The 26,144-nt window shown below is 47.3% G+C and overlaps 1 long non-coding RNA gene across 2 annotated transcripts; it reads left to right on the forward strand.

Annotated features, from left to right (window-relative positions):
- Positions 1-20,647: 20,647 nt before the first annotated feature.
- Positions 20,648-25,177, forward strand: LOC142829198 (uncharacterized). Of its 2 annotated transcripts, none has more exons than XR_012903611.2 (5): positions 20,648-20,766; positions 21,174-21,319; positions 21,904-21,981; positions 22,080-22,158; positions 24,957-25,177. It is a non-coding gene; the product is annotated as an uncharacterized LOC142829198 (long non-coding RNA). The 2 variants fall into 2 exon arrangements; XR_012903612.1 differs by lacking the exon at positions 24,957-25,177 and adding an exon at positions 23,139-23,315.
- The last annotated feature ends 967 nt before the right edge of the window (positions 25,178-26,144 follow it).

Raw genomic sequence — 26,144 nt, forward strand, 5'->3', positions numbered from 1 at the left:
AGCACTCCAGCAAGGAGCTGGACATGCTGCTAGCCACTTCCAGGAAGATTGTTTTAACACCCCTGCTGTGTTGCTGTTCAGAAGCCTTCACAAGTAAGCCCTTACCCAAACCCTGAGCACCAACACCCTGCTCCAGCCCTGAGCCCACCCCCTAACCCAGAGCCTCCTCAAACCCCTCATTCCACGCCTCATCCCAGAGCTTCCACCTCTAGATGTAACCTGCACCCCCATTACACCACACTACCCTGCCCAAGCCTAGAGCCTTCTCCCATACCCTGAATGCCTCTATCCCACCCCCTTGACTGGAAACCTCCCCTGCACCACAAAACCCTCTTTCCTGGCTACCGTGGAGTCCTCATTCTAGTGAAAAATATATAATTATGTTGGGTCATTAAAATTTTTTTCAACTGGGTGGGGATTATCTTTAATCACATCCAAGACAATTCTGTCCCACTCCTCTGTTTTTGATGCTTCTCTTTAAAAGTTGTTAGTCTTAGTTGTAACAGATGTTGCAATATCTTTGAAAATCCTTAGCAAATTAAGTTTATCTTTGGAATCCATTGTATTAAATGCAAAGGTTATGTATAATTGTGGGCTTGGGTGATCAAAGGACTAAACTGAACTATGCGCAGACAAGAATGTTCTTTTGGGACAATATGTGTAAAGTGGATTTCCTGGGAAATACATAGGGGGCAGTGAAGGCTCCCCCCCATACACACCCCTAGTTATGCCGAGTTAAGCCCAGCTATTTGAAGCTATGCCCTGAGGAGTGGGCCTTTGACTGACCTGTTACATGAGGCCAAGATCGAAGGCTTAGGTTGTATAAAGGGAAAACTGAACTATTCATGGTTATTCTGCTTCTGAGCTGAATGAACTGTAACCATAGAAAATCCCCTCTGAAGAACTGACTCCTGCCAGAGTCCTTGTTTAAGTTGGGAGATGTTCTTTGGCAGTTTATTAGCACCTTTTTATTTTTTTCTCCGTCATTTATTCTTAAGGTAAAAGCGTCTGTTTATAAAGAACAGCGCAGTAACTTCAAAGAAAGGTCAAAATGCAAACCCTGGCTACTCTGCAAAATGAAGCGTAACATTAATTCGAACCAATGCACACTTTCACTTTCAGAACAGCTGGCATTTGGAGTAATGCACCAGCGGGATCATACTAATGAAGCATGGGATATTTAAATCCCTGCTTCATTAGCAATTTTGAATGCCTGCAGTTGCATCCCTAGTTTGAACTAGGGTGCAAGTGTAGACAAGCCCTTAGTGTATAAAGCTTACCTAGCATGTTTTTGTTTTATTTTAGCTTAGTAATGATCTCTCACACACTCACTTTTCCTGTGGGACAACAGAGTGACATCAGCACATCACTCTGAATCCCACAGCACCTCCCCCCTCAGCCACCCAGTGTCCTGCCTGCCTCCCTCCCTGGTGCATGGGGGCAGCAGCCATGCAGCCTCCCCAGTCTCCCTGGTTCTTGTGGGATGGTGGGAGCTATGCAGCCTACCTGCTGCTCCAGGGGGCAGGGCAAGAGCCATGTGGCCTTGTCACATTACCGAATTGGAGGGAAGCAGCCAGATCGCTGCTGCAGCCCTAGGTGGGGGTGTTGGCCCAAGAAATTGGTATAAAAGGGAGCCATGTGGGGTATTGAATGGGGGCTTATTGTTTGCTGATCTTATGTATGCTATTTATGTGAGTATATAATGTCTATGTGTGTAGGTAGGAATCTGTAATCTGTGTGGAAGCTGATTATTTCTCTGAATGTGGTTAAGCATTGCTATGGACAGGCTAATTAGCCAGGCCCTGTGGGACAATGGCACTGGATGGGCCAAAGACACACCCAAAGAATGGGGGCTGTCACCTGAGAGCAGCCAGCAGGAAACACAGATTGGCTTCTGACCAGGTGACTTGCTGCATACAAGAAGAGGCCAGGAAGGAGGTATAAAGAGGCCATGTGGTCGACGCCATTTTGTTCTCAGCTCAGCACTTCATCACAGAGGTAGCAATGCAGGGATCGAAGAGCCCGGAAGACCTGTGAACCCATCCTGATGATAGGATGTGCAACAAGAACTTTTAAACCAGCAGCTGTAACATCTCTGCTAGAGCCTGCATCGAGGACTGGGAGATTCGGTGCATGTAACGTACTAATCTTTAACAACCTTACTCTCATGCTTTTCTTTATTGTAATAATAAACCTTTAGATATAGATTCTAAAGGATTGGCCCAGAGTGATTTGTGGGTAAGGTCCAGAGGGAAATTGACCAAGGATATGTGGCTGGTTTCTTGGAAACCGACAGAACTTGTTCGGGGTAGGTATCGACCCTGTGGCTATTTTCATTTCTGGGGATGAGCCTCTGGGAGACTGGAGGTTTTTGTATTTTTAAATATGAATAATATTCCTTCTTCAGTCAAGCAACAACAAAAGCAGAAATAATATGTAGGCTAGCCAAGCCAGTTTCTTTCTTTTGTTCAGTTGAGCTCTTCTGTGTGCTGTCTACCAAACCTGATATTGTGCTCCCTGAAAGAAAGCATTTGAGCAGAAGAAATCCATTGTACTATAGATACTGTTAGCAGAACAGAATGGATAAAGATATCCATGTATACTGTGGTTATAGACAGAAGGATCTTTAGCACTTTGTTTAAGGTTAAAAAATTAAAAATAGGGCAGCCATGTGTAGCTTTATTTTTAATAAAATGTAACAAGTCACGTAAAAGAAAAAATTAGACACCATAGTAAATGTCTCAGAACATTAAATACATACATAAATAGTAAAACTCTGTAGTTTAAAGTAGAAATAACATTTTTCACTCTGTGGAGTAAGACTGAAACATTGCAATCTATAAGATAGGTCATTCATGCTGAGTATGTATGGGAAAAATGCTCTTTTATCCCTCCATGAGCATTAAAAATCAATATTTAAAAATTAAATGAGATGTGTCCACAGTTGTTTCTACTTGAAATCAGCTTCCCCAACCTTCACTCTACTGAAGTCTTAAAAAAAAAAAAAAAAACCTGGCTTTGAAAACCATTACTTGATGATCTAAACAAATGTCAACTAAAATAACATGATGTATCCCAATGGGCTAGAAAACACAGAAAACAAAGAGAGGTAAATGGAAATAGGACATGAATGGAGATTGGAAGTTGAGAAGGGCAAGGAGGGGCTTCCTAATGGCACTCTTATAAGAGGTTATTAATAATAGCCAAACTCTACCCATAGACTTCAACGCATAAAATATCATCACCATTTCTACAAAATGAGCTTGCTCATCTACAAAAATATGTGAAGTGACTTGCCCCAAATTTATTTAACATACCTGTGGTCAAACCAGGAACAGAACTCAACTCTTTTCAGTCACAGGCTTAGTACCTTACCCAATAAGGCCATGCTGTCTTGCTTTTATGGGAAGCTGGTAACCAGAGGCGGCCCAAGATTAGCTGCCAGCAACTGGCAACCCAGCAAACCATGCAATCAGTGCCCCCACCTCCAAACCCCTCAATGATATTGTGCCGCCATTTGGCACCCCATTTAGCTTGGCGCCCTAGGCAACTGCCTAGTTCACCTATATGGACGGGCCGTCCCGCTGGTGGTAACCAAGGGAGAAGCACAAGTCCTATCATGGTTATTTGACTGTTTAGAAGTCAGGGAACATAGTGTGTATATATATACACACACAGGCAGTCCCCGACTTACGCCGGATCCGAAGTTACGAACGGGGCTGCCCCAGAGTACACGGACTGCGGGACCTCGCTGTCCTGCCGCCTGTGTACTCTGGGGCTTTCTCTGCGTCTCCCTGGTCTGCAGACCAGGAAGACGCAGAGCAAAGCCGCGGAGGGGCTCGGGCAGCCCAGGGGCGCCTGGGCTGCCCGAGGCCCCCCCCTCCCCACGGCTTTGCAAAGCTGCGGGGGGGGCTCGGGCAGCGAGGCAGCCCAGGGGTGCCTGGGCTGCTCTGCTGCCGGCTTCCCCGCGGCTTTGCAAAGCCGCGGGGGAAGCCGGCAGCGGGACAGCCCAGACGCCCCGTGGCTGTCCCGCTGCCGGCGTCCTCCGCGGTTTTGCTCCCCGTCTCCCTGGTCTGCTGGTGTCCAGCAGACCAGGGAGACTGGGAGCAAAACCGCGGAGGACTCAGGCGGCGGGACCGCGGTGCGTCTCGGTCCGCCAGCAGTCTCTTCCTGGTCTGCTGGGGGGGGGGGGGGGAGGGGCACAGCTAGTACGTTCCCCCCCCCCCCCCCCAGCAGACTAGGCTTTTCTCCCGACGCCTGTGGCAGAGCAGCTGGGGTGCTGCCGGTTGGTCCTGCAGAGCCGCTCTGGGCGCTACTGGTCCAACCCAGCAGCACCCCAGCTGCTCTGCCCCAGGCGTCCTGATTTAGCCACTGCTGAAACTGACCAGCGCTGACTACAGGAAGCCCGAGGCAGAGTTGCTCTGCCCCGGGCTTCCTGGAATCAGCTGCTGATCAGTTTCAGCAGCAGCTGACTTGGGGACGCTTGGGGTTCTTAAGTTGATTCTGTATGTAAGTCAGAACTGGGGGTCAGTTTCAGCAGCGGCTGAATCTGGACGCCAGTTCTGACTTACATACAGATTCAACTTAAGAACAAACCTACAGTCCCTATCTTGTACGTAACCCGGGGACTGCCTGTAAATGCCCAATTCTGATTGAGAAAGTAGGTTGATAGTAGACTGCTGTGGGAATTAATACTACAGTGACAGCTAAATATAGCAGCAATCTTGAAAAGAAATGAGTTGGCTGAGGACCTAAGTGTATTCTAAAGAAGACAAGACTAGTGAGATCAGTGTGAAGAACTCCAGAGGATCCTGAGTTTTCCATGCTCATTTAGACAAGGCAGGAATAATGTTTAGTAACTTACCGTACCTTTTAAGTTAATTACTATAACCAATGGGTTAGAGGGTAGAAGTGAAAATCTAGGTGCTATTTTGAAAAAAGTTCTATGAAGTTGTCTTACTCATTGCAGTCATGGTCAAACCAGACTGTTGCCTTTCATATGATTGCACTTTAATGTCAATCACTTGCTCATGTTGTCTTAAATCAAGGGTGGGCCAAAGTGCCTCCGTGGGCTGGATCCAGCCTGCCAAGTGAGTTGATCCAGCCCATGGAAGCCCTGCCACTCCCCCCGCCCCCCAGGCCAATCAGGACCTGGGGGCAGGGAGGAAGCGCACAAAATCTCCTCCCTCCGGCCGTGTCCAGACTCAGGGGTTCTTTCGAAAAAAGTAGCCTTTTTTCCAAAGAACTTCCCCTGCGTCCAGACTCAAGCCGCATTTTTGAAATTTCGAAAGAACGCGGCTTTTCTTTCGATGGCGGTAAACCTCAAATTACGAGGAAGAATGCCTTCTTTCGAAAGAAGACGTTCTTCAATGTAAAGAGGCCGTCTTCGAAAGAGAGCATCCAGACTCGCTGGGTGCTCTCTTTTGAAAAAGCGGATTTCTCTTTCGAAAGATCCGCCTGCAGTCTAGACGCGATCTTTCGAAAGAGGCTCTTTCGAAAGAAGCCTGCAGTCTAGACATAGCCTCCCTGACCTCATTCTGCAGGAAGTGCACGGTTCTTAGAAGCACTGTGCGCTCCTGGCAGGGTGGGAGGAGACTTCATGCTCTCCCCACCCCCAGGCCAATCGGCTTGGAGGCGGGGGAGGGGCTCAGCACTTAGTCAGCCACCAGCTGCTGCAAAGCTAATGGGTGCCTCTAAGCACGGCGCTCCCTTGCAGGGTGGGGGCAGGGAGCACGTGAAGTCTCTGGCTCCCCCTTCCCAGACCCTGATTGACCTGGGGGTAGCATGCAAAGTCTCCTCCCACTGCCAGGGGCAGGGGTACCTAGAGGGAACTGCCAGCTGTTCAGAACAGCTGATGGTTCTCTCTGGGGGGCAAAGACTTTGTGTGCTCCCTACCCCCAGGCCAATTAGGGTCTGTGGGTGGCAAAACAGAGATGTATCCTGGCCCTGCCCTTTCTGCCTGGGGCCTGGTCCGGGACCACTTCAAAAATTTCTGAAGTGGCCCCCCGGTCAAAAATTATTGTGCCCCTCTGACCTAAATCTTCCCTAAATACTGTTAAGAGATAATAGCAGTTTGTCTTCTAAACAAGTTAGATAAACCATCCAACTGAATTTTTTGAAACAGCTTCACTTTATTTTGAACAATCAGGTTCCTCTTTATATCCTTTCATTTCATTTTCTACTTGAGAACTGCTGTTTCATGATTCAATAAATGAGTCCATGTAAATCAAAAAAAAAAAAAAAAAAAAAGAGTATAGTATGTGTAATGTACTGTGAACCAAATGAATCTGTGGTGTAATTCCTGTGAAGTCAGTTGTTACACAAGGATAAATGTGATCCTATGCATTCAGAGCTCCAATGGAGAGGAATATTGTTCTTGATACTAAAATGTATACCCTATCATTGTTAAATGTATAGAGATGACCTAAACAGTATGTTTGAATCTGGATTTGCCTTAAGGTTAGGATTTGGGTAATTGATTAAAAAAGCCAGTATATGGATTCAAATATGTGAGTAACAACATTTTATGAAAAGTAACAGAGAAATAACACAAAAAACAGTCATGTAGTACTTTAAAGACTAACAAGATGGTTTATTAGGTTTGAAGAAGTGGGTCTGCCCCACGAAAGCTCATCACCTAATAAACCATCTCTTTAGTCTTTAAAGTGCTACATAACTGGTTTTTGTTGTTGTTTTGTTTTATGTTTTACCAAAATTTTATGAGCAGTTTTTTATAGACTTCAGCATACATGATTGAAATCTTGCAAGTTCAGTTGTTCCTGTGCCTGCTGAACCATTTTAAGTCTGCATTTTAATTGGATCTGGAAAAATAGCCTTCTTCCACTTTTGAGTTCAGTCTGCAACCAACTTTAATCCCAGGATCCAGGTACTCAAATGTGAAACACAGAACATATACCTAATCTCAAAATGAGTGTCCTATCTAGGGACATCTGATCTAAAAGTTAAGTCTCATATCTGAACAAAACATTTGCATTAACCACAAGAGCTCTAGAGTACAATGCGATTAGTACAGCTCCTTGGTTTTAAAAAAATTAATGAAGGGGGAAGATGTTCTTCAGTCAATTCTGTTTTCTCAGTACAATTTAGGGAAAGCAAAGGGAACAGAAACTAGACAGCTCCCCAGCTGAAGAATCCACCACTCTAAGGCAGGCCACAGTTGTCATATATAGCTAGCTGCTTCCTTACCCTCTTACTCCAACTTGCAGCCTCAGAATGAAAACGTGTTATGGTAGGGAAGTATGCTGGGCTCCTGAAAGTTGCAGCTAGTGGATAGTTTTGGGGTACTGTTGCCAGCTGGCAAGACCAAGCTGACTCAGAACTGGCAAGAGAATCAGGTAACTAAATAACCACTTCCCTTTCAGGTTCTCTCTCTCCTCTATGCTGAATGGAAACAGCACAGGATAGAACAGGTATATAAATATACATATCTATGGTCCTTTATTACGATTTCTCATACATTTGTGAAATGTAAGAGAACAGTATGATCTTTTCGAGAATTTCATGCTGCTTAAATAAACCAGATTACCAGCATTGAGAAATGATGTATTTTTAATTTGCAGAACAGATTCAGTGCAAATTTCCCCACTAATGCACTTCTAAACCACTTATATTGAAAGAGTTCAGAAAATACCACTATAATAATAATTAATAGCTCTTTTAATCTCTCAGTACTTTACAAAGGAGATCAGTAACATTAGTTTATTTTGTATTATCATAGCACCTAGGAGTCCCAGATGTGGAACAGGGATGTGGAACAGGACTGTAGGCTCTAAACAAATACAGACCAAAGACAGCCCGGGTCCCAAAGAATATAACAGACTAATGCAGACAAAGCAGGAAGAAGTACAAGGAAATAATGAGACCATATTTGTCAGTGTGATAGGCAGGGCTCTCAGCACTGTAGATGCCTACCCATTGTCAATATTTCTTGCAAACTTCAGAGCAAAGTAGAGTTCAAAGGGGAGCTCTGAAGGAAGATAATGTTAGTTTTGCTGTTATTGACAGGGGGCGTCTCCCAAGCATGAGACGCAGAATGAAAGACAACACAAAGATGTTTGTCTGAAAATGTAATAAGTAGATGACGGAACTTCGTCTTCATGCACTGATCAATGGCAGGAGCAGACTTTTCAAATATTGAATAAGAGAGAGGGCCTTGAAAGTAAAGATGAGCAGGTTTTGTTTGCTATGAGAGAGAGGGAACCAGTGAAGGGATCCAAAGAGAGGGGTGATGTGGTCAAAGCAGTGGACTATGAGTATTATCTTGGTGACAGCCTTCTAAACCGGTATCAGCTGTCAAAGCCAGAAAAAAGGAAGTTGCAGTAGCCAAGAAGAGATGAGAGTTTTAGGATAGAATCTGAAAGATTAGATGTTGACCCAACATGAGGACTTGGAGAGAAGTCCAAATCAGTGTTCCCTCTAACATTTTCTATTCTTGTGTAGGTTGAAGTTTCTTATGAGCAATACAAATATTGAGGTAGTATGTGGATGTGCACCACCAACATAAACGACACACACACACACACACACACACAATATCTATCTATATTTTAAGCAGTCCATATGTGTGGAAGAAAATATATTAAAACAAGACACCTGTGTCTAGCTGCTGTGAGGTACTCTTAGTGACTACAGAGGTAGGGAATTAGCCTTCTTCTACTGGAGGAAGAGTAGAAGCCCCAGAACAAATTAACACCTGTTTCAAAGAGTTTGCAAATAAGTTTTTATCCTACAACAGTGTTTCTCAACCAGTTGTACAAGTATCCAGGGTACTTGAGAGAAGTCTGTGGAGTAAGTCAACAACTGAAATTTGGAGAACTGAATTTTTGTTTTAAGTTTCAGAGTTTTATTATTTTTGTACTTTTTACACCCAAAAATTTAATCGCCGGCCCGGCTATGATTAAGTTGTTTAAACAAATGTGCTGCAACAGTAGAAAACAATTTTGCCTGAAAACTGTAGGTACTGGGGATACTTATATTTAAAAAAAAAAAAAAAAAAAAAAAAAAAAAAAGGCTGAGAAACTGTCCTACAAAACTGGCATCACACCTCATACTTGCTGCTTCTGACTCATAAGAGCCAGAATTCTACCACATAGCAGAGATCTGGCCTTAATGCAAGGCTACGTCTACACTGGCCCCTTTTCCGGAAGGGGCATGTTAATTTCAGCGATCGTAATAGGGAAATCCGCGGGGGATTAAATATCCCCCGCAGCATTTAAATAAAAATGTCCGCCACTTTTTTCCGGCTTTTAGAAAAGCTGGAAAAGAGCGTCTACACTGGCCCCGATCCTCCGGAAAAAGCACCCTTTTCCGGAGGATCTTATTCCTACTTTGAAGGGCGCTTTTTCCGGAGGATCGGGGCCAGTGTAGACGCTCTTTTCCAGCTTTTCTAAAAGCCGGAAAAAAGCGGCGGACATTTTTATTTAAATGCCGCGGGGGATATTTAAATCCCCTGCGGATTTCCCTATTACGATCGCTGAAATTAACATGCCCCTTCCGGAAAAGGGGCCAGTGTAGACGTAGCCCAATAGTTTACCATAGGTATTCATTAGTAACACAGGATTTTTTAAAAAAATCATTAAGTGCAGATATCCATCTGCAACACTCCAAAAAAAAAATTCTGCTAGAAGAATCTTTTTCTTTCTTATCTTAGGCCATTAACACCTATGTAAACTTTGTTTGAAATACAATCATGAAAATGTCCTCCTAGCATCTTCCCCCCCCCCCCCCCACACACACATACACGTGCAACCTGCTTCTCCCCTTCCCCAACCTAGACTAACAGAGAGGACTTCAGTGAGTCAGGACACTCCAAACAAACTGCCCCCAGTCTCCACCTCACTGTGCAGATGCCAGCACTCCCCTATCCCCTCTTCCCCCACCTACCCCATGCAGTCAGCTCCTTACTTCCTCCTTCCCAGCCCAGAAGGGTTGAAGAGACTGCTGTGTTTCTGGCTCTGCCTCTCTCTCTGTCTCTCCTCTGGCAGACAGGACTCTCCACACTTCCCTCCTCTCTGACATCCCCCAAGCCAATTAATTAATTCCTCCCTCTCTCCAGCCACTTATGGCCTCCTTATCTCATCTGCTTTTCTGCTCTGGGACTTCTTCAGTTCAGCACACAGCATTTAGCTGCTGTTTACAGACATCCCACCAGGCAGCTGAGCTCCCTGCCTGCACAGGAGCTTTGAACTGCTGAGCCATGCTCAGAAAATAGCTGCACAGTCTTGTAGATGCATGGCTTAGAGGACACTCTGGTCCAAATTCAAGATAACATCAAGGTATTGTGGATAAGTAGGGTAGTAGCATTGTCCATGGGGATTGAGGAAGGAAGAGGTGATAACTGGGCTCTATTTTAGCCATGTTGGACTTGAGCTGATGGCCAGACATCCACAAGATGTCAGAGACAAATTGAGGCTACAGCTATGTTGAAACATTGTTGCGCTATGGTAGAGACATTGCTTATGCCAACAGAAGGAATGCTGTTTGGTGTAGGTAATCTACCTCCACAAGAGATTGTAGCTAGGTTGACCAAAGAATTATTTGATCAGCCAAACACTGTCTATGCCTGGGGATTAGGTCAGCATAGCAAGTGTATTTCTCACACCCCTGAGAAATGTAGCTATGCAAATGTAAGTTCCCAGTTTTTAGACAAGCCCAGAGAGTTTAGTGTGGACAGAAGAAATGAGTCTGGAATAGAAAGATAGATCTGTGAATCATCAGCATATAGATGGTAGTTGAGTTTGTATTTACAGATGAGATTACCCAGAGAAAAGATTTAGAGGGAGAAGCACAGGCAACCAAGGACTGAGACCTGAGGAACCCATGCCAAACGCTGAAAAAAGGGATGAAGAGGACCCTGCAAAGGACATGCTGAAAGAGAACTGAGAGAGGCAGGAGAAGACAGTCACAGAAGCCAAGGGAAGATACACTCTTCTTGAAATTGTATCTAATTATATTAAAGGCTGCTGTCTGATCAAGGATGGTAAGGATGATGATGTGTAAGTTAGATTGACTTACTACAGTAGTGTTGACCAGCTCAAAACATACAGATGACAACATTATGGGGAGAACAAGTTCTTACTACAAAGATATGGTATAATGCATGCATTCCTTGGGGCATTTCTAATGTCTTATCCCTTCAATATGATCCTGTATTGTCTGCAAGGGAAACGATATTAGCAAGTAAGCAAATGATAATGCAAAATTCGGCATTTTATAACTATATAATTTTCTATTAATGCTCCAGTACTCACTAGTTTTGTATCTTACAAAGATCACAATAATATGTAACTCCAGTGCTGCCCAAGTAAACCAAATGTAATTTGCATACAGCTCTGTTACAGTGTTCATTATTAAGGCTACAGGTTGAACCTCCCTGGTCCAGCAACCTTGGGACATGAGTGGTCCCGAAGAAGGGAGTTTGTCAGACCAGGGGAGATCAGGCCTCTGGGAATCCCTTCCTGGTCTGCCAGCTCTAGCCAGCATGATGCTCTTGGCCTGCCTGCCAGGCTCCGCTGCCCCCAAGGTGCTGGAGGGGTGCTGGCCCTGCCTACTGGCCCTATAGGCTTCCTACCTGCAGGGCTATGTTCCAGCGGCTGGCCCAATAGTCAGGCCCTACTCCCTCTCTCAGTTGTATTCTGCTGTTGGCAAGGCTCTACTCGTGCATGCTGGCCAGGCTGCCAGTTAGGGCTCCGCTCCCAGCTGCTGGTTGGGGCTCTGCTCCTGGCTGCTGGCTCTACAGCTACTGGGCTGCTGGCTAGGGTTCCCTATGGACTGATGGTCCACCTGGACAACTCAACCCAGCTGGTGGCAACCTCTGTGGCTGGAGCTCTCTGGTTCAGGGGCTCACTAGTCCAGCAACATCCGTGGTCCTGTCAGACCACAGATGTTGTTGGACCAGAGAGCCCTGGACAAAAAAGGTTCAGACGGTGTTTTATATCAAACAGGAAAACTCATTCTGCTTTAAGGGCACATTCAATGAAATTAAAATGCAAGTGTGACTGGCTGGCAGCAGCCCGCACTCATGCCGCCAGGCGGACAGCGCCTGCTCCAGCGAACTCCGCGGGGCGGGCTGCATTGGGGCAGCCAGCCCAGAAGGGCAGCCCTACGAGTCCCTGGGGCACAGGGACTGGGTGGCGGGGGCTGACACAGGGGGGCCGGGCGAATGCGCCACCTGCCTGAGCCACGGGGATGGGGCCTCCACCAGGATGCCCCGCCGGCAGGACTCCTGGCGTGGGGGCGGGTCCGAGGACGCAGCCTCCGGCGGGAGGCTCAAAAGCAGGCTCCAAGGGAGCCAGAGTGGGGGAAAGCGGTCGAGGCAGTTCTTCCCTCCGCAGTGACAACGGACGACCCCCTCACCAGGGGAGAGGCTGGGAGAACACTGGCAGAACACCCAGGAAGAGGTAAGGTACGGCACACCGGAGGAGGAGGCAGCAAACAGGAGGGTGGCTAGGAAGCAGCCCGGGGAAAGGCCATTTTGGAGGCCGTGGGCTGATGCGTTACAGGGTGGGACCCCGTCAGCCGGGTGAGGGTGTTCACCCGAACCCTTAGGGCCCTGGGCTGGGACCCGGTGAAGAGGGCAGGCCCGGGTCCCCCTAGCCTCCAGGCCACCCTGGAAAGGCCTCTGGCAAGTAAAAGAAGTAAAGGAGACATGAACAACAAGCCGACAGAGTCGGCGAAGGTAAACTGAGGCTCCCGGGACTAGCAGCCGGGAGTTGGGGGCTCGCTGGGCACCTTCTGCCCTAAGGTTGGGTCTGGACAGCTGCTCACGCCCAGTCTTAGAGTCCGTACAGCCAAGACAGGGGGCTCGCTGGGCCGGGGTCCTGCTCTCTGGAGAGGCCCCGGGCTCGCGCCCGGACAAAACCTGTCACATGTGGTGGAGAATGAGGGCAAAACCCCGAAGGGAGAGGCTCGTTAGGACCCCGAGTTAGTTCGGTATCTTTGTTAGGGGAACCCGTTTTCAGCAAGATGGAGCCAAGCAAGTTTTTGGAGTGGCTGGGAGAGAACCAGCGACAGCAACAGCAATTACAGACACAACTGATTCAGCAGCTGGCGAACCAATTTCAGGAGCAGCAACACCAGCTGGTACATGACGTAACTGCGTAGCAGGACTGTTGGCTACAGGCAGCCGGACAGACTCCTCTGGCTGGTCTAGCTGCCGTGAAAGGGACCGGGGAGAGCCCACCGTTGTCGGTGAGGCTCACGAAGATGGGCCCGGAGGATGATCCTGAGGCCTTTTTGACAACGTTCGAGAGGGTGGCCGTCGCGGCTCGATGGCTGGAAGACCAGTGGGCGACCTTGCTTGCACCATATCTATCTGGTCCAGCCCAACTAGCCTACCTGAGCCTCCCGGCCCAGGAGGCGTTGAGGTACTTCAAGGTAAAGGAAGCGATCTTAGATGAATTAGGGGTCACCCTCGAGACTTGCCGCCAACACTTTCGCCAGGAGCGGTTTAAACCGGGGGACCGGCCATGAGCAGTCGCCCAACGGCTGAGGGAGTTGGCCTGGCGGTGGATCGAACCTGACCAGAAGACGGCTACGCAGGTCATGGAAGTGCTGGTATTGGAGCAGTTCGTGCACATCCTACCCCAGGAAGGCCAAAGATGGGTGAGGAGACACTAGCCGACCACCTTGAATGAAGCTGTCACCCTGATGGAGGCCCACCTGGCGGCGGAGGGGGAAGATCTGGGAGGCCCCTCCTCCAACGTGACCCTGGAGCTAAGGTAGGGGAACGGCGGTTCATGGGGAGAGCTGAGAGCAAGGACAGATCGAAGGAACCCCAGGAGGGACGCCAGGGGACCCGACAGTTGGCACCAGTATGGCCCGGACAGGGGACGGAAGAGTCCGAGGAGGGGGAACTCGCCCGCCATGGGGGGGGGTGACCGAAAACCCCCTTCCCGGGGCCCCTGCTTCCAATGCGGGCAGGAGGGGCATTTTAAAAGGGACTGTCCTCTGATGGATTGTATGATGGGACACCCTGAAGGGATTGGACGGGCCGAAGAGGGGCCGCCGTGATGGCGATAACCATAGAAGGGAGGCCCGCCTCCGCCCTTGCATTGGTTCGCGCCGAGTTGGTCCCAAAGAACCACGTGGAGGGATGCCCGGTCCAAATGCGGTGTGTCCAGGGGGAGGTGAGGTCCTACCCAACGGTGTGGGTCCACCTAGTGGACGGGGAGCAGAGCCGGCAATGGAGGGTGGGCAAAGCCCTGTCACTGCCCTATCCGGTCTTATTGGGCCGGGACTGGCCGGGATTTAAACGAGACCCCAACAGGAGGGGACGGACCAACAGATGTGCGAAGTCCTGGCCGCCCCGGAAGACGATGAAAGGGAAGGCCCCGTGGGGGACCAGATCCGGTGGGAGGAGGGAGGCATGGACTTTCTGCGTGACCAGCGCGAGGACCCTTCTCTGCAGAACGCATGGGACCAGGCCGAAACCAAGGGAGACTCCGGGGAGCCCGTGGAATGACGACCACAAGGACAATGCTTCCAGATTGCTGCGGATCAAGACCTGCCGGACCTCCGTCTACCACCCCCAAACCGATGGCCTGGTGGAGAGGTTCAACAAGACCCCGAAGGCGATGTTGCGTCGATTCGTACAGGAGGACCCCCGGGGCTGGGACCAACTACTCCCGGCTCTATTGTTCGCAATCCGGGAGGTGCCCCAAGCCTCCACAGGCTTCTCTCCCTTCGAGTTGTTATATGGGCAGCAACCCCAAGGGATACTGGATGTCCTGAAAGAAGAGTGGGAAGAACAGGCCACCGCGGGCGGGGGACCACCCGGTACATCCTGGAGTTAAGGGAGAAGCTGAAACAAACAGGCGAGTACGCGCGGATGAATCTCCTAGGGTATGTCTACACTACAAAGTTAGTTCGAACTAACATCTGTTAGTTCGAACTAACTTTCATAGGTGCTACACTAGCGGTCTGTTAGTTCGAATTTAATTCGTTGAAGAGATGGGTGACCCGAGAGAGCCTAATGATAGTGCCCTCCACCTCGGGAGACGAGCTAGGACTATGTGGGGGAGACTGTCAGAAGGGGGAGGACGAAGTCCCGCCTCTGACGGATCTGACTGACACCCAAAACTAACAGTTGCGGAACCTACTCGGGTGGCACAAGCCTATCCTCACCCTGAAACCCGGACGGACGACACTGGGGTATCACCGAATTCTCACCGAACCAGGAAAGAAGGTACGAACACCACTCTGACCCCTGCCTCGGAAGGTATGGAATACCGTATGGGAGGAAGTACAACTGATGCGTCAATGTGGGGGTCAGTGAGGAGTCCCATAGAGAGTGGCGGAGTCCTATAGTACTCGTGCCAAAGTCAGATGGGACAACCCAATTTTGCATTGACTTCCGTCAAGTCAACGCAATCTCCCAATTTGACGCGTATCCGATGCCACGGGTCAACGAATTGCTGGAACGAATAGGACAAGCTCGATACATCTCGACCCTGGACGAGTTCTGGGCGCCACATTTCAAGAAATATGTGGAGAAATTGGAAAGGGTACAGAGAAGAGCGACAAGAATGATTAAAGGTTTAGAGAACATGACTGATGATACCAGGCTTCATGCTGGGCTTGTTTAGTTTGGAAAAAAAGATTAAGGGGGGACATGATAGCGATTTTCAAATATCTAAAAGGGTGTCACAAGGAGGAAGGAGAAAATTTGTTCCTCTTGGTTTCTAAGGACAGGACAAGGAGTAATGGGCTTAAGTGCAGCAGGGAAGGTTTAGATTGGACATTAGGAAAAAATTCCTAACTGTCAGGGTGGTCAAATATTGGAATAAATTGCCAAGAGAGGTGGTGGAATCTCCCTCTCTGGAGATATTTAAGAACAGGTTAGATAGACATCTGTCAGGGATGGTGTAGACGGAGCTTGGTCCTGCCTTGAGGGCGGGGGGCTGGACTCGACCTCTCGAGGTCCCTTCCAGTCCTATTATTCTATGATTCTATGACCCTCGACTTAACAAAGGGGTATTGGCATATCCCCTTGGAAGAGGGGGCCCGGGAGAAAACAGCGTTTTCCACCCCTTTCGGGCTCTTCCAATTCATAACCATGCCATTCGGGCTCCATGGAGCAGCTGCCACCTTTCAGTGGGTGATGGACCTTCCATTGGCTCCGTACCACGACTTTGCGGCGGCATACATAGATGATATTGTCATTTACAGCAACACCTGGGCCGACCACCTCCAGCACCTGGATGAAGTACTGACAGCACTGGGAAGCACGGGACTGACAGCAAACCCAAAAAAATGCCACTTTGCAAGGAAGGAAGTATCGTACTTGGGGTACACGGTGGGGGGAGGCAAGCTCCAGCCGCTAGTGGGGAAGTTACAAGCCCTGGAAGAATACTCCCGACCCCAGACCAAGAAGCAGGTCCGGCAGTTCTTGGGGCTAGCCGGCTATTACCGGAGATTCGTCCCAGGATTCGCTTCGGTAGCCGCTCCCCTAACGGAACTAACAAAGAATTCGGAACCCTTCAAGGTCCGGTGGAATCCCCGAACGGAGGAGGCGTGCTTGTCGTTAAGAGAAATTGATGGGACCCCCTATATTAATCCAGTCAGACTTTAAAACCCCCTTTTTTTTTGGTATACAGATGCCTCTGCGGTGGGCCTTGGGGCTGTGCTCGCGCAAGAGAGACAAGGAGAAGAACATCCCGTCCTATACATAAGCCGCAAGCTTCTACCCCGAGAACTGAACTATGCCACGATAGAGAAGTGATAGAGATGTAGCCGTGTTAGTCTGGTGTAGCTGAAACAAAATACAGGACTATGTAGCACTTTAAAAACTAACAAGATGGTTTATTAGATGATGAGCTTTCGTGGGCCAGACCCACTTCCTCAGATCAAATAATGGAAGAAAATAGTCACAGCCATATATACCAAAGGATACAATTTAAAAAAAAATGAACACACATGAAAAGGAAAAATCACATTACAGAACAGAAGGGGGATGGGGGGGGGGGGGGGGAAGGAAGGTGAATGCCAGTGAGTTAATGATATTAGAGGTGGGGAAGGGGAAACGATAGAGAAGGACGCTCTGGTGGTAAAGTGGGCGATTGAGTCACTCCGGTATTATTTGTGGGGAAATAAATTTTGGTTGATCACGGAACATGCTCCCTTGGTATGGTTGAACTCCATGAAAGAGACAAACCCCCGCATTATGCAGGGGTACTTAGTCTTGCAACCCTACCAGTTTGAGGTACGACAGTCAGGAGAAGTAAAGGAGACACGAACAACAAGCCGACAGAGTCGGCGAAGGTAAACTGAGGCTCCCGGGACTAGCAGCCGGGAGTTGGGGGCTCTCTGGGCACCTTCTACCCTAAGGTCGGGTCTGGATGGTTGCTCGCGCCCAGTCTTAGGGTCTGTACAGCCGAGACAGGGGACTCACTGAGCCGGGGTCCTGCTCTCTGGAGAGGCCCCGGGCTCATGCCTGGACAAAACCTGTCACAGCAAGCTATTTAAAACCAATAAAATGAAATATTTTATACCATGCATAATTAAACTGTGGAACTCACTGAGACCTACTATTAGGGCCAAAGGCTTAATAGGTTTCAAATAGATTTTTTTCTATGGAAAATAATATTTCCAGTTGCATTAGGTAGTATGCACACTGATGGATATACACTTATGTGCATGTACCCTTGTGCTTTAGGGCATAAGTCAAGCATTAACTGACAGAAGTTAGGGAGAAAAAGCTTCTCCTATCAGCAGGTACTGTGTAACTTGAAAATCACACCTAACTTTAAACAAACTGGTCCTGGTCATTGGCAGAAACAGGATAAAGGACCAAATTGTCTCACTACAGCAACTTCTCTGATCATCAATACTATAAAAAATGCTGTCACTTAGATTCACTACCTTGTTTAAGCATTCTGTGGGTCCTGTATTAAATGGAGGCAACATTTAATATGAGGCCATCATTTTTTCCCCCCCAAGAAGACAAACTATACTGAGGACATATATGCACTTGTCAGGGGGTACACCCCAGTCAAGGGGCTCGGCCCCCTCCTACCGGACCTGTACAGCCCCCAAAGTCCCAACGCAAAGGTCCCGGCCCTTCTATCAGGGCCAATACGGTAGGAGAGGCCTAGCCACTCTGAGAAGCCTCTCCTGGCCCAGGGTTTGTTTGTCCAGGGTAGGGGAAAATGGGTGGTAGGGGGACCCGGGCCCTCCCTCTCCACCGGGTCCCAGCCCAGGGCCCTTTAGGCAGGGTCTATGGCTCCTGCCAGCTCAGCAGGGGATCCAGCCGATACACACCAAGCCAAATCTTGTTTCCCTTGCCCTGGGCTGCTTCCTACCACACCCTGGTTCCCCCCGGGCCCCTTCACCTCTCAGGCAGTACCTGTCGGGGTTGTGGGTGCGCTCCTGCCGCCCTAGGTCAGCAGCTGCATCCTCTGTGTCAGGGTCCAGCACAGGCAGCAACTCTGGACCCAGCAACTGCAGCAACACTGGGCCTCACCCTGGGGCCTCCCTGACTGCCGGGCTCCTTTGGCCTTTATACCCGGCCGCTGTTGGGAGCATGCCCAGCAGGGTCGGAGGGGCGGGGCCTTCTCTGCCAGCTGGGCCTGGGCTATCCCCTGCTCATCAGTGCGGGGCCTGTCCGCCCCGTCACAGCACTATTCTAATTTTAAAAGGGATTAGAATATTTGAATATTTCTAGTACTATAGTTATGTTTGGCTTGGATTATACACTATTTTTACATGGGATTGCTGATTCAAAGAACACACCGGTGGGCTATTGGACTGTATAGGCAGAACTGTGCATCAGATCTTGTACAGTACTAATGGAAGCAAGGCTGGCTCAAGTTCTGCTTCCATTAAGCAAATGAGCAAATGCCCACGCATAGCAGCCTATTGTCATCCATACAAACCTTTATAGCTGTAACATCTATGCCTGTAATATTTGGTGGTCTTGTGTTTATCCCTGTGGTAAAGCTGGGCCATAAATTATTATTTGCCAGCAAACTAATGAAATGGTAAGGGGTTGATCTGTTTGAGTGTGAGTGGTTCTTGTTTTGTTTTGAGAGGGTTTTGTTTGGTTTTTGCTTGCTTTATGCTAAGTACAAGCTGAAAAGCATGGCAAGCTCCTGAGTAAACAATGATTTATTTTTTTTTGCATTTTGGGCTCCACATTTTTACAAAGAACCCAGCTAAAATCACATAATCCTGACTATAAGATGCAAGAAATCCAGTGAGTATTAGTTGGTGGTCCAGTGCCAAAAAAGAGGGTGATGGAGAGATGGTACTATGATGAGAGAACGAAGTGTGGGCAGCAACAGAAATACCAGGTTCTGATCTAATGTGTATATAAAGCTCAGTTTTCAGAGGCTGACTAAACTGGAGGGTTTGAAAGAGTGGTCTATTGACCACCAGTGGTCTGCACGCATCATTCAGGTGGTCTGTGGATTGTTCCTTCTATGGTTCCAACACCAGAAGATTTTCTGTTGGAAGATGAACTGTTCTTAATAAAAATTACATCAAAGAATATCTTGTAACAGTTTAAAGATTACTTTTCAGTAGAAACTAAACCAAATTGGCTACGTAATCATTTTGGAATTGAAATCAGTGAGCTGTTCTCTGGTTTATCCAGTTAGGCATAAGAGTGCTTGTTGAAACTTTCGTGGGGGGGAGGCGGGGTGAAGGGGCCAGAATATAAGACATTCCCTAATTGGGTTTTGGATTCAAAGAAGTGGAGAGTACACAGGATTGATAGACATTTTCTAATGCCATTTGCAACTACATAGCTGTGCAAGCCAAGATTATGAACTGAAGTTTCAAGATTATGAATTAAACACAGTTATGAATTGAAGCTCTCAGGGATGTCTTTTGAAGGTGGTATAGTGATTTCCTTTGAAGTCAGGGACTCAGTGGTCAGCTGAGTGAATGACTGTTTTGTAAAGTGTTCATCTGTAGGTGATAGGATGGTGTTATTATTTTTCTGTGTGAGCTCATTTGAGACCAGATTGATTGTCTGATTTCATCTGCATAACTGTGGCATTTGAAAGTAGGAATAAGGGATCTTCTGGAAAAGGGCTTATTTTCCGCAAGATCCCATCTAGACTGGCGCTTTTCTCCAGCAAAACCCCGAGCCGGAAAAAAGCAGCAGCCATGTTCATGCAAATGCCGCGGGGGATATTTAAATCCCCTGCGGAATTTGCAATTCCGAAGTGTCTCATTATCATCCCTTTTACAGAAAAGGGTGCCAGTGTAGACACAGCCTGAGTCTTTGGAGGCACCACTCTCTGGAAATTGCTAAATAATCTCTGCCAGACATAGCAGCATTTCTGGGGCTCATTAATACAATGTTTCTTAAAAGGAAATCCATTTGTACCAAATAGGCATTTTCAAGAAAATGTCCTAGAGGAGACTGTTCCCAGAACCCCCTAAAAATCTCCACCCTTCACTCCATCACAGTACCCAAGCTAAGACTTGTAATATGCTATCAGTACACTAGTTCAATTTTCATGAATACAGGATAAATGCTTCCAGTGAGGCAATGACTTGTTTTTAAAGTAAACAAATGAATAGTGCGGCAGGGCATTGCCCTGCCCTTGCCCTGCCATGGCCCTTTAAGGGGCTGAGAGCAGGGAGTCAGGGGAAGTCCAGCTGCTGCAAATGAGGAGGGCCCAGCTGAAGGCAATAAGAACAGCTCCTAGCAGGAGGACAGGGAGATCTGCCAGCTGCTCTGGAGGGAGTGCAGTAGAGACCTGACTACTAGGGAAGCAAGAGGCTCCCTGGAAGAGGGTAGGATTGGGGAATCTCTGGCAGGATGAACCCAGGCTACCAGGCTTGAGGCCCAGTGCTGCAAAGAGGCGGTCATGAAGGGCTGGGGCTAGCATGGATGCAGCTCTAAAAGGCTGGGCTGCGAAGGAGGAAGCTGTGGTAGATGGGAGAAGCTTGAGCCAGGGAAGCTCCAGGCCCTAAGACCAGGAGGCAACCAGGCAGACAGAGGTGTGCCTGTGGCTGGGGAGGAGGGGCCTGGAGATACTGGGGTCTGCCTGGAGGGTCTATTAAGGGACTGGCAGTGAGCCACTGAGGCTGGGATGGCATGGAGGGAACTGGGTGTTTCCAGGGCAGAAGAACTGGGAGTCGTAGGGAGGACCCTGGACTAAAGAACAGCAATGACTCCTCTTCTTCCCACTTCCTCGAAGGGAGCGTGGACTAAGAATAGACTGGTCACTGCTGGAGGGAAGTTCCCCGAAGACCAACACCACACCCAAATGGGTTGCGTCAGTGGCGGAACAGCCAGCTACTTCCCCCAAGACCCACCCCGAGGGAAGAAGCTGTGTGGGAAAAAGTAAGCGAACCCACTACAATAGATTCTTTCTGCAGCACAGATGTCCCTGATTCAGAGAGTTCATCACAGGCTCAGAGGGAAGAACTAGGGTGATCCCTTGGCAGTGTTTTATTGATTACAACACTACATGTGACAGAGTGGAGACACAAGCTGGTTTTAGCAAACAGAGTTAAGTTCAGTTTTCCAATCACATTGCACATTTTAGAGGAGAGCCAATAAGAATAGGTGCTTGAGAAGCGAGGAGGGGTGGATTGTTTTGGAGAAGGGAAAGCTCCACATATAGAAGTATCATAGTCCCACTGGTTTTGATGCAAATGCTTTACTTTCAAATGTGTAACACTTCTCAGTTGAGAAAAAGAACTTGCTAAATGCAATTGTCCTGTTTATCCAGTATAATCTGTTAGAACATGCTGATTGTTGGCTTTTAAATATTTATTCATGTAAAGAGAAAAATAGACCTCAAGTCCCTTAATTGGCAAGTTCCTCACAATCCGGTAAACTCTTAAGACCTTTTCACTTATTGAAATAGTTGCTTGTATTTGTAGATATTTTATTCCATTGCATTTTCTTTTCTAACACATTAGATGCTATTGTTGTTGTGTGTGCCTCTGCTGATCTGTCTGAGAAGTTTGTGAAGGCAGAAGAAGAACTGAGAAAATCCAGTAAGGTTTTGCAAACAGTTCAAACTATTTGAGTTTTCAGGATTTTTTTCAAATGTGCATGCCACCTTTTCTTATAACTTCAAACCATTTTTCCCAAGGGAGAACTTCAGTTATGAAACTATACCTTTGCAGTGAATGGATTACAGGACCACCTCAAATAGATGACCTTGTACCAGGGTGAGCAATAATTTATGATTGGGGACCACTTCAGAAATATTTTAAGTGCAAGGGGCAGGGGCAGGGCCAGGACACTTCTGTGCTACCCTGATTGGTCTGGGGGTAGGGAGCGCACAAAGTCTTTGCCCCCCAGAGAACCATCAGCTGTTCTGAACAGCTGGCAGTTCCCTCTAGGTGCTCCTGGCAGTGGGAGGAGACTTTTACCTGGGGGCAGCATGCAATCAGGGTCTGGGAAGGGGGAGCATGTGAAGTCTCTGGCTCCCTGCCACCACCCTGCAAGGGTGCGCCGTGTAGAGGCACCCACTAGCTTTGCAGCAGCTGGTGGTTGACTGACTGAGCCCCTCTCCCGCCTCCAAGCCCTGATTAGCCTGGGGGTGGGGAGAGCACGAAGTCTCCTTCTACCCTGCCTCCATCCTGCAAGGAGTGTGCAGTGCTTAGAGCTAAGTCCCTTGCAGGGTGGGAGGAGACTTCGTGAGCAGCCCCCAGGCTAATCAGAGTTTGGGGGCGGAGGGAGCGTACGAAGTCTCCTCCCGCCCTGCCATGAGCACACAGTGCTTCTAAAAACCACGCACTTCCTGCAGAATGGGGTCAGAGAGGGAGGAGATTTTGTGCGCTTCCTCCCTGCCCCCAGGTCCTGATTGGCCTGGGGGTGGGGGGAGTGGCAGGGCTTCTGTGGGCTGAATCAACTCGCTTGGCAGGCCGGATCCAGCCCATGGAGGCCCTTTGGCCCACCCCTGGCATACAGCTATTTACATGCATGGTCAAGGCCTCCGTGAATAAGCACTCATGCATCAGGAGATGTGTTCTGTTAATTTATTCAATAAATTCATTTATTCAACAAATGTATTTGTTATAATATAGAAGTAAATATTTTGTAGTATATTTTTAAAGTAATGAGGTTGATTCAATGCCAATCAACACCATCTGATGTGCTTATAAAATAAATAAATAAATAGTGGTTTCTACCCATTTCCCAACAGACTTACTAGACCTAGTCAAAGGATCGAGCGTCTACTTCATTTCCACTTTGAGATCCTGTGCCCTAGCACAGTGCTGGAATATTTGTGGCAAACACTGTAGGGGGATGTTCTACAAGTCAAAGTAAAACACAATCCCTCATTTAAGTTTGGTTTTCCAACACTGAGTACTTCTATTTGACTTCTTCTTACCCCAAGAAAACTAATTTTTGATTAGTGATGGTACCTTGATTCTGTTTAAAATCTTTTACTTGACAGAAGCCTGGTACCATCCTAAATTGTGCTTTAAATATTTTAAACCTTAATCTTGCAGTCACTTCTGTGTGCATCTCCATGGAACCCCACTGATGTCCGTGGAGCTGTGGACAGATGTGGAGGTCTGCCTGTGGGAATCCTCATGCAGGCTCAAGGCCCAGATTGTTGCTATAAAGCTCTTTGAGGAGACTGCCTTTTGACAAAACACAAGGGAATGAAAAACTGCTCCTTAGCCCCTAGTTGTTTAAAAAAAAAAACCCTTGAGCTTCTTTTAAATGAAAAATAGTTCCTATATGTGTTTACCTGTAAATAGCATGTCTGTGCATGCTATTTTTTAAAATACTGTAGTCTGTTCAGGTTTTTCTTTACCTATAAGATTCTGTGAAAAGTATTAATGGCTATTGTTACACAGAGAAAAATACCTTAGTTCAGTAGTTCCCAACCTTTCCAATTGAACATTTCATGGATTCTTCCCCTCCCCTAGGGGAGGAGAAAAAAGTAAAGTATGTAAAGAAAAGTAAGGACTGGGGTGGGCCCAATTATCACTTGTAAACTTTCCATGGACTCCCTGCAGTACCATTGTGGTCCATCAGGGGTCCACAGACCACAGGTTGGGAGTCACTGCAATAGATGAATACAGGGGTGGCCAACCAGTTAGAAACAAAGACAAAATAGCTGTGGATAGTGAGGAGAACCATCTATTATATATTTTTATAGATATAGTATACAAAATGTAGTGATTAAGATAACATTACAGGACACTTTGGTCAAAAACCAATAAAGTCTCTAGTCACTTAAAAAATTTGTGGCCAGTGCATAGATCTTGAACTTGACAAGGAACAAACATCAAATTAAAAAAAACTTAAAGGCATCCCCACATTGTATTTTAAATTTAACACTACTGCCCTATTATGTCCTGTGTTTTTTAAAACTAAATTGAACTGAGATGTAAACTAGCACAATTTGAAGTGCCTGTTTCACTCCAACTTGTTGGTCTCTGGTATGGTTTCTTCTTTTTTTTTTTAAACTTATGAAGATTATGGTGCTCTCTTCTTATAGTTCTAAAGATTCAGGTCTTTCCCAGACTGCAAATGAGAGGTTCAAAAACAATAAGTGAGAGACTCATCTCTCAGAATAATTGCTTCACCTCGCAAACAATAGCCCTTGAATTTTCTTTAAAGAAACAAAGTGTAAACCAGGTACATGCTGATTCTTTTTGTGCTCTGGAATTTAAATGACATCTGTGTTGGCTACCTAATTCTGCATCTATGAAGAATTTGAGTTTTTAAGGTGCTTCAGCCCCCATGCTCTAACCCAATTTCTCCTTCTCTCCCCCAGAGCCAGGCACCCCCAGCCTCTCTGCTCTAACCCAATGCCCTCCCCCTCCTGCAGAGCAAGGCACCCACAGCCCTGCTGCTCTCCCCCAGAGCCAGACAACCCCAGCTAGGGCTGCCAGATGGCTTCAACAAAAATACCGGACACACATGACATTACATCACAATCTACATTACATCTTATTTAGAAAATACCAGACACTAATATTTTCTCAATTTGTTTCCTGAACAGAACTCAAATACTGGACTGTCCAGTTCAAAACCAGACACCTGGCAACCTTAACCCCAGCCCCCCCGCGCCCCCTCCTGCTCTAAGCCAATGCCTGGGTCCCAGAGCTGCCACACGCTTCTCCCTCCAGGCTCCGGAGTGCGTATGCAGAGTGGCCATCAGTGAGCAGGCACTTGAGTGTGGCTCAGAACTAGCAAGAGCTGCATTTCTTTATACAAATTACGTGGGTTGGCCACCCCTGGATTAATATCCTCTTACTGAAGAAGTAACACAAAGGCCTTGTATTGGTGCACCCCATAAGCCTGACATAAATTTTAGGACAGATTAATGTAAGATATTGAGAGCCTGCTACGCAGCATTAAAAACATTAAGCCATTTGTTTGGACCTCCCAGCAGCAGGATCCAAGAGCAAGGGTATGTTTACACTGCATTCCTCTTTCGAGAGAGGAATGCAAATGCAGCTGAGCAAAATTGCAAATGAAGCGCAGATTTGAATTTCCCACACTTCATTTGCATAATCACATCCAGGCGCCATTTTAAAATACTCTATTCTGAAAAAAGAAATGCAGTCCATATGCAGTTATGCCGAAAGAAAACCCTTCTTTCGAAATTACCCTTACTACTTATAAAATGAGGTTTAAGGGTAATTTCGAAAGAAGGGTTTTCTTTTGAAATAACCATGTATGGACTGAGTTTCTTTTTCAAAACAGGGTATTTCGAAATAGTGCCCAGATGTGATTATGCAAATGAAGCACAGGAAATTCAAATCTGTGCTTCATTTGCAATTTCGCTCAGCTGCATTTGCATTCCTCTCAAAAGGAATGCAGTGTAAACATACCCTTGCTCTTGGATCCTGCTGCTGGGAGGTTCAAACAAACTGACCTCTTGAAAGAGGAATGCAGTGTAGACATACCTTTAGGTTGTGTCTATATTGGCACCCTTTCCCAGAAAAGGGATGCTAATGAGACAAGTCGGAATTGCAAATTGTGGGGAAAATCAAATAACTCCCATTGTGTCTAAGGGGAGACTGTGCAGAAATCATAACTTTCTAAAAGAAAACTGCTGTAAGGGTTAAAAAGTTTTCCAGGCCCCTCTCCCTGTAACAGAGAGAAATCAAATTAGCTCTAATCAAAGACCCTTACAAATGACTATCTCAAATTCATGGATACTCCTAGTCTGTCACAATTTGTC

The sequence above is a fragment of the Pelodiscus sinensis genome, chromosome 5 (assembly GCF_052426305.1).
Source record: "Pelodiscus sinensis isolate ZL-2025 chromosome 5, ASM5242630v1, whole genome shotgun sequence".
Taxonomy (NCBI): domain Eukaryota; kingdom Metazoa; phylum Chordata; order Testudines; family Trionychidae; genus Pelodiscus; species Pelodiscus sinensis.